Genomic DNA, 9,861 nt, shown 5'->3' on the forward strand with positions numbered 1-9,861 from the left:
GGTGAAGTGCTACTCCCAAATTCTGGACCTTCGTATACACAGGCAGTGGTCCCTAATTTAAACATGTGTGTACTCTTGACACGCAAGAGGGATGCTCCAAACCTGGAGGTCACACATGTGTAAGTCATTTGGGTAACATACTCCTCCCTCAAGACCAGGCACAGACATTTATTTAGACTACGACTAGGAGCTGGGAGACTCCAGGTTCGAATCCCCACTCTGCCACGGAAGCTTGCTGAGTAACCTTCGGCCACTCACAAACTCTCAGCCTAACCAAATTCACAGGGTTGTTGTGAGTCTAAAATAGAGTAGATGACAATGAAGTAAGCTGCTTTGGATCCCCATTGGGGAGAAAGGCAAGGCATAAACGAAGTAAATAAAATAAATATCTGCTGTGACACCAGACAATCAGCTACAAAGAAACTGCTTTTCCCTTCGCAGTTATTTTATCCACTCCATAAATTGTTCAACACACAATTAATAGTTTTGGGTGTAATCCTAAGGACGTTTAACTGGGAGTACACCTAATAATAAGTTTCCCAACCTGGGACTTACTTCTGGGTAGACCTGCTTAGGTTTGCTCCCTCTGATTATTGGTGTGACAGCCCTATGAAGATGTCAGCCTCTCAACAAAGAATATTTTGCATGAGATGCTGCCACAAAGGAGATATTAAGGGGGGGGGGTTGCATTTCTACTAATTTGAATAATGCAAGGTTGTTCTTTATGGATGGTCTCCCTAGAAGGTTTACTGAATAATCACTGGATTATTTTTTTAAATGTAGTGCTGTCACAACCACCATATATTTAAAAATAGTATTTTAAACACGTTGCAGTTCAAAGGATATTCAAGCGTGGCAATAACATGACATTGCCACAGCAACAGAAATGTCAAAAGCCATATGCAACATTAACAGCGATTGGAAAGCAGGTTAAAGGCAGCAAACAAAGTTTGTCTGAGCCCTCAATGCCAAGAACAGAAGGCCCCTTGGCACACTCACCCGCAGGGCGATGACCTGGTACAAAGTACAGTCTACACAATGTCAGCATGAAAGAAATGCTCAAAATCCAATGGCTGGATAGATGGCAAACGCTCGTTTATGCAAAAATTTGCATCATAGTTTTAAAATTGTGACCATCAGCATATCCAGCTTCATTTCATACGAGTTGGTAGTTCAGCTGATACTACAGCACCCTTTGCACTGTTTAAACACCCTACTCAACCATGCATCTTGGGCAAAATATTCATTGAAGAGAATGTGGGAGGGCAGACTTAACTCCTGCTATGCAAGGCTCTCCAAAGTGAGGAGTTGCAGCTCCTTTTGATTTCATACAGAATATCTTCTTTATATAGTTAACACGATGTAAAATAAGTGACAGCACCCTAATGTTGCAGACAGGATGCCAAGGGCATTGGGTTGCCAACTCCGCATTGGGAAATTCCTGGAGTTTTGGAGGTGCTGCCTGAAGAGGGCACAGTTTGAGTAGGGAAGGGAGCTCAGCTGGGTATAATGTCATAGAGTCCCCCCTGCGAAGCAGCCATTTTCTTCAGGGGAATGGATCTCTGTAGTCTGCAGATCCATTCTAACTCCTGGAGATCTCCAGCCCCGCCTGGAGGTTGGAAATCCTGCAAGGGCATCTTTGCATCAAACAGTACTTGCTTATGTGGAGACAGAGCATGCTATCTGTCCTTGTCCCCTTGTTTCCTGGTGGCATACTGCAGCTCTTGACACTCATCAAACAGACGAAACATGCTTGACAAGCGTAGCCTAACCTACAGGATGAAATTCACTCTGTTTACTCACAAGGAGATCTGCTGGAAGGAGAGCTTCAGGCTGCAAGCTGAAAACAAGTTAGGACCCGGGTAGCAGATCTTCTCCCAAGGAACAGATGGAGAAGATCTGTAGTCTGGGAGGGGCTCTGTTTTGAGCAGTGGGCTTCCCTGCCAAGGGGATCCACTCCCACAGGAGCATCCAAGTTTGCCTTGGGAAACATGACACACTCTCAGGGAGGCTCCATACTGCTGCTAAAGTGGATTCTAGCTAAATATGCAGTCTTTTTAAACACTTGTTCTTTTCTAGCTGTGAAGGGCGGTGGGCTTCCTGTCAAGGCTGCTTTCAAACTTTAAAAAAAGCAAATAAATGGGCATCACAAAATTCAGAATGGCCCACTTCTTAACCTTTAATCCACTACCTCCTGCCAACCACATCATCACTGAATGCTCACCAAAGCTGCAGGGAAAAGATTAGGACATCAAAACAGGGAGGGCAGGGCAACTTTGTTTACATTGGTATACTCGTGATCTATGCATGTGATACACAGGTCTCAGGCATACATCCATTGAGTAACTTGTGTCCAATGGCTGTCAGTCAACTCCTTGATGTTGTCTGGGTTCCAGTTTGCTGCGTGCCATTTTGAAGAGCCTGGGGGAGAAATCTGGGATTTTATCCTCAAGGTTGGGCTGAGCTGTATAGAACAGCTCTCCACTTGCCATCAGAAGCCATTGCAAGTGGGGAGAGAGGGCTGCCTAAATTCCTAAAAGCCTCTCGAAGTTCTGATTCCCCTTCTCCTAGATTTGTAGATCTCCCAGTTAAGAATAACCAATCTAATACAACGGCAAACTATGAAAATCATCTACAAATAAGTACTGCGGAAGGAGAGAGGGACTTCATGGCTGGAACCCAATGGCTTCTCCTTCAAATGCCTACCCTTTAACCTTAGATGAGCAGAACTGTCATGGCATCCTAGCAAGGCACTTTGGGAACTATAATTCCATAAGAGGGCTAAAATTCTCAGTTGAAAGTATCTCAGCTCCCTTCGAAAATTATAACATCCAGGACTCCTAGGGGAAGCCACGCTATTTCAAATTATTTAAATGTGGATGTACCCTGAGATCTTCTATCAGATAACCCAATCTGAGTGTGCTGTAATGGTTAGAGTGTCAGACTAGGATCTGGGACAGCCAGGTTCGAATCCCTGCTCTGCCCCAGAAGCTTTGCTGGGTGATCTTCGGCCAGTCACACACTCTCAGCCTAACCTACCTCACAGGGTTGTTGTGAGGGTAAAATGGAGAAGAGGAGAACGCTGTAAGCCACTTTGGGTCCCCATTGGGAAGAAAGGTGGGGTATAAATAAAGTGAGTAAATAAATACAATAAATAATCCCACCTGGATGGGTCTGATTTATGCCTGATAACATCTCTCTGTAATAAGAAACAGCAGCCCGGAAGTAGGCTTGTTATGCAATGCAGCTGTGTACAGGAAAAAGCACTGTTTTCTACCACCTTTGAGGACAGAACATAAGCAAACACCTTTGGGCAGTCCTTAAGGAGTTACACTAAAGGGTATACATCCATCATGTTGTACTGTTCATGTCTGAAAAAACACCAATTATACTATTTCACATTAGGTGAAGTCATGAGGGAATACCAGAGTTTTTCTAAGCACTACTTCTTATGTGCAAATAGTTACAATAGGTGGGTGGCAAAGACATTCTGGAAGGGGGAATGGTGTGCAACAATCACAGAAATAAGTTCTATTTCCTGACTTTTCCCATGGCCTATCAGCAGCCTGATTTACTGAAGTTTCTCTTCAAGTACAGCTAAACGCTCCCCAAAATTTACCTGCTAAATTTCTGCATTTCACTCTACTAAAAATGGCAAAGGCCAGCAAAAAAGTCAGCACAGTTGTTAGGATATTAGCTCTCTCAACAGGAACCTAGATTCTTGTTTCTCCATCACTTTAATTCCTCTCTCAAAGGAAACACAAAACATTAACTATTATACATAATAGCCAAAGGCTGGCCTTTTGAAGTGGACAGCCAAATCCACACAACAAGGCCATCCAAAATTACCATATATTGCAAAAACTCAGAGCTCAGGCAGCATTGGGACTTTCTATGGCAACAGGAGATGGTGTGTGAACACTGGCAGTGGCCAAACAGGACAGATGGTGACTGTCAAGAGACTAGGTCTTTTTGTAGTCTCTTGTCAAAATTCAAACTATGGTATGCTGAGACCTAGAGAATCATGGAAGTTTCCTCTTCTCTGAAAACTAAGGTCAAACTGCTTGTATCTTCAAAGAGCTAGATAAGGGAGATGGGAGGCAACCCAGGTGCCAGTGAGACCATTAGGCCTGACAGTTTCATGGCCACACGAATCTAGGATACATTCCATCTCATTTATTCCTGGATCCACAATAGACCTCTGCAAAAAGTACGTGTACAGAGAATTTTCTTTGTTGTGTATGTTTCAAAACACTATAGCTTTAAAAAAATTTGGGCAGACATTCCAATTTTGGGATTTTTCCTAAAACCGCAATTTTCTAAGATATCATTTTCTAAAATATCATCCGCTGCAGCCGAAACCTCTTGATAACCACTCTGAAAATACTGTTTACTGCTTGTTTGTCAATGTGATATTTACAATGCTTACTTATTGGGTAAGCTCTTAAACAAAAGTGCCATCTGAATCTAATACTTTATTGGCTGCACCTAGCAGAATAATGGTTTTTTGAAACTCACCTTGTAAGCAACCTGTCTTGCAGGGTTGACTTTCTTGTTCTTAGAACCTGGGAGGGCTAGGCTTAGTCCCTTGGTCTCTGGCTGACAAGGTAGCAGTGTTGTCCTGTGGTGTGAGGACTCCCACTTCAGCCCCTTTGGTTTGGTTTTGCCCAACCTGCCCCTTTAAACAGGACTTTGGCTTTAAGACCCTTTGACACTGACCAAGAAGGGGTGGGCCAGAAGCACCGGAGAGAGAAGACAACCTGACAAATCCTGTCCATCCCCCTCTTGTGTGTGCTTATTAAATATCTGAACAAGAACAGCCTGAGAAGGGATGAGCACACCAGTGGGTAGAATCAAGATAGAAGAATTCGATTTTGAGAGCAGACGTGATGACAGCACATGTACATTGGAACAGGGAACAGAGAAGGGGCCATGTCTGTATGCAAGAAAGTATCTCATACTCCAACAGAACAGACCTGAGCTGTAGGCAAAGATCTCTAAAAACAGCCCCACACTATAAGCCTGCTCCTTCTGGTGGAGCACAAGCCCATGCCAAAAAAAACAAATATTCAGTCCTAGATTAGTTGCCTTATTGACTGACAACCATCTCCTCTTGCCTGGAATTGGCTGATTATAGCCAAGCAAATGTGCTTAGAATTAGAAAGAGTATAAAGGCAAGGGAGAGAGATCTGCCGTAAGAAACTAAATGTGACAAATCAAACCAAGTGAGTCTTTCCTAGTTCTCTCCCACTAGTCAGATATCACAGGGAAGCCCATTAACAGGGACTGTGAGAGGCACTATGTGTATGATACTGAAAATCCCATTTGACTATCAGGGCTAGTAGTCAAAATGATGAGACTATCCTCCATAGATCTGGTAGCCTTGGGTCAAGAAAAAAGCCATCTTCAGAGGAAAGTTCCTCTCAACATTTTTTTCTTTTCTCCCATCTGTTAGCAGGTATGTCAGCACCCCTCCAAATAGACAGAGACTAGCCAAGGTCATTTCCCAAACCCGTTAATTAGCTCACACATTCCAGCTGACTCTGGAAGGGGATGGGACAAGAAAGAAACTTGTTTACCTCATTTGCATAGAAAATTAGATAACTTTTTGCCATCAACTCATATCTAATTTATGGCGGACCCTGGTGGGGTTTTCAAGGCAAGGAGTTCAAGTTCCTCCATAGAGTGTCTCCCCTGATTTATTACACTAGGGCTCTCTCTGTTCAGTTCCTTCATCTTTCCCTTCTCTAATTTTCTGTAAAAATGAGGACAATAATATTCTTCCTGTTGTATGTGAAGAAATGAGCTAGGACTCATGAAAGTGCAGGGCTGCCAACTCTGGATTAGGAAATTCCTGGATTTTTCAGGGTGGAGCCGATGAACACATGAAACTGCCTTATACTGAATCAGACCCTTGGTCCATCAAAATCAGTACAGACCGGCAGTGGCTCTCCAGGGTCTCAGGCTGAGGTCTTTCACATCACCTACTAGCAAAGTCCCTTTAACTGAAGATGCTGGGGATTGAACCTGGGACCTTCTGCATGCCAAGTAGGTGCTCTACCACAGAGCCACAGCTTCCTAAAGGAAGGACTGGGTTTGGACAGCGGAATGAGTTCAGCAGGGATGTGATGCCACAGAGCCCACCCTTCAAAGCCACCATTTTTATTTTCTCAAGGGGAAATGCTCTCTGTACTCTGGAGATCAGTCATAATTCCAGGACCTACCTGGAGACATACAGTGCATTCCTAAAGAGAGTTACTCCAGTCTAAGCCTATTCATTTCAATGGGCTTAGACTGGAGTAACTCTCCTTAGGAAGATAATTCACAGTGGGTAGCCGTGTTAGTCTGTCTGCAGTAGTAGAAAAGGGCAAGAGTCCAGTAGCACCTTAAAGACTAACAAAAATATTTTCTGGTAGGGTATGAGCTTTCGTGAGCTCACGAAAGCTCATACCCTACCAGAAAATATTTTTGTTAGTCTTTAAGGTGCTACTGGACTCTTGCCCTTTTCTCCTTAGGAATACACTGTTACAACCCTAAAACTCACACTAGGATGTTACTTGGTAAGGTGCCACTAGGAGCCCCGTGGCGCAGAGTGGTAAGCTGAGTACTATAGTCCAAAGCTTTGCTCACGACCTGAGAGAATCCTGACAGAAGTCGGGTTCAGGTAGCCGGCTCAAGGTTGACTCAGCCTTCCATCCTTCCGAGGTCGGTAAAATGAGTACCCAGCTTGCTGGAGGTAAAGGGAAGACGACTGGGGAAGGCACTGGCAAACCACCCCGCAAACAGTGTCTGCCTAGAAAATGTCGGGATGTGACATCACCCCATGAGTCAAGAATGACCCGGTGCTTGCACAGGGGACCTTTACCTTTACGGTGCCACGAGACCTGTTTTGTTTTGCTCTGCAAATCTACCCAACCGCCTTGTAAAGCCCACTAAATCGACAGGCACCACCGCACCTGGCCTGCCTTGCATCTCAACCCCATTCACGTTGTGTGAACGGGAAGGAAAGGATCCCGCAAAGTAAAAGTCTCTCGCGCAAGCCTTGGAAACTCCACACTTTCCTGGAACTAGCAGAAATGGCTAAACTTACAGCATTAGTAAATCAAAAGGAGAACACAGAATTTGTGGGAGAATGGGAGGCATGGACAATATATTGTCAAAATGAACTTAAATTGGGAAGCATTGAAGGTTATGTTTTGCTCTAATTCAATTGATTACGGTAATTAAGATCAAAGATTTAGATTTTAAGAAATGTAATTTGATTAATATATGAAGTATTGTATTGAATTAGAAACTAAATGCAAAGGTGACAATAAAGTTATCAAATAGATAGAGGAGGAGAGAGGGGAAGTCAACGTAAATATATGAACTAACTAGTTATATAGAATAGAGAAATATTGTTTATATTATATAATTATCTTAATGAATGATGGAAACTACTGTACTATTAAAAAAACAATTAAAAATTTATATATATATATATATATATAAAAAAAAGACGCCACACTTTCCCAGGCGTGGCCACACGCTTCCGGGCGCTCACCTGAAGCCCTTCGGAGTCAGTCAGGGGAAGAGCGACGCTGATTGGCTGGAGGCGGCGAGGGGCGGGACTGGAACGCTGGACGCGAAGCGCAGACTCGACCTCTCCCGCCTGACGCTAACGGGGAGACCGATTGACCGACACCCCTAACCCTCAATCACGGGAGGAGGAGGGAGATATGTTTGGGGTGACGCATGCGCATTGAGGGGCAGCTGTTTGAGGAAGCCCTTCCTACGCACATCCTCTGTGGGAGGGAGATCTTCCCGGTGTGGTAGTCGGAATTTGTTTTCGGAGTAAAGGAAGAAAAAAATGTCACGGGTGGCTCAATGGTAGAGCATCTGCTTTGGCATGCAGAAGGTCACAGGTTCAATCCCCGGCGTCTCCAGTTAAAGGGACTTTGCTAGTAGGTAATGTGAATGACCTCTGCCTGAGACCCTGGAGAGCCGCTGCCGGGCTGAGTAGACAATACTGACTTTGATGGACCCAGGATAAGGCATCTTCATGTGTTCAAACACATCATGCTTCATTTGTCGGGTCAGTTACCCGTTGAATTCATTTTTGGCTTTGCCTGCCACGGAGGTTTCCCTTTCCCAACGATCTAGAGTCTGATTGGTAGTTCTGTTTGTCAATTACGTTTCCTGATGATTCAGGTAACTGCTCCGCCCCACTTCTCTTGCTTCCCCCCTCCCATTCGCCTAGTCCCCAAGATCTGTATTTGATTGGGCCCGCGAAATGCTCGTCAAGTGACTGACGTAACCAGAGTCGGCCGCTGACGACAGGTTTCAGTCATCTTCCTTGAATCCCGAAAGTTGCCGGTAGGCGGCTGAGCTGCGTTTGATTAGACCAGCAAAACGTTTGTCAGGTCCTTGTCCTATCAAAATAAGACTGGAAGTCCCGCCTCGCTTCTGATTGGTTTGTCAACGGGCAGCTAGGAACAGACGCAGGCGAGGTACAGCGAGATGGGCAATTAGACGGTATGTATACTTGTTGGAGGTGTACTGTAAATACTGGTAATCAGACATTAATATTTGTAATTCTCAACGTGACCAGAGCCGTGGCGACTTAACCTCAGAGACTGCAGCCATGAACAGATAAGGCCGAGCTTTCCATAGACCTCAAAAATGCCGAGGGTTTCCAGAAAAACCTGAAATCTGAACAAACACATCGGAGGGTTTAAAATCCCCCCAGATGCTGAAAGAGTGCCTGCCTGTAGCTTTAAGAAACAAGTACCCACCCAGTTTTAATTGCTAGACAAGCGCAATAGTCTTGCCAGTCTTCCATCTTTGGTGCCTGTCAGTTAAAGTTTGGGGGGGTTCAAACTTGTTTTAGCATTTGATGGGGAACCTATCAGGCCCTGGGCCAGTAGCAGCTACTGGTTATTAACTACCCCATGACATGCATGATCCATCCAAGCCCGGGTGCCTGCTACTTTGAAGAGCAGCTATCGAGTGAAAGTCAGTGTGGTATAAGTGGTGTTTCAGACTAGGACGTAGGAGGGACAGGTTGAAGTCCCCACTCTGCCATGGAAGCTTGCTGGGTGACTTTGGGCCAGTCACACACGCTCAGCCGAGTCTACCTTACAGGGTTGTTATGAGGAGAAAATGGAGGAGAGGAGAATGATATAAGCTGTTTTGGGTCCCTGTTGTGGAGAAAGGTGGTATATAAATGAAGGGAATAAGTAATAAATGTTGCTGAAGGTGGGGGCATATAAAAGTTTGGTGGGTGAGAAGAAAAGAAAGAAGCAGGAAAAGGGGGAGAGGCTACTATGGCTTTCAGGGAAGAGAAAGGGGAAACAGCAGGGGAGGAGAAACTGAGATGCCCCCTGTAAATCCATGTGGGTCCCCTGCTTGTAATTATGTCTTGTTAAATGTACAGGATTTGCTGTTCATATTGTGAATGGTGAGCGTTCAACGAGCATTCTACTTTGTGCGCTTATTTTTTGCTAAGGCTCTTATACATTTTTATTTGAAATATTTTTTTACCCATTTTCCTAAAACTTCGAAGTGACTTACAGTTAAAATCAAACAGCATCAGACAATAATCAAAAACTTCTGAACCAGGATTCCTTGAGAAATCTCAACTTGGGAGATTTCTTAGCTACTACAAGTGTTAATAAGCTTAGAAGAACCAGCAAATGGTCTCTGTGTCATTCTTGAATAGATTTGAATTTACGTAGTTATATTTCGCTCCTTGTTTCCTGTGCTCTGGGGCCACTTGACCCTGCTGTTTGTTTATTTTGTTTATTTTTATGTATTTACGAAATGTGTATCCTGACTTTCTTCCCTCATCAGAGCCACCAAGGAAGCTAACAGGTTAAAAAC

Source organism: Euleptes europaea, chromosome 3 (genome assembly GCF_029931775.1).
Source record: "Euleptes europaea isolate rEulEur1 chromosome 3, rEulEur1.hap1, whole genome shotgun sequence".
NCBI classification, from domain to species: Eukaryota; Metazoa; Chordata; class Lepidosauria; order Squamata; family Sphaerodactylidae; genus Euleptes; species Euleptes europaea.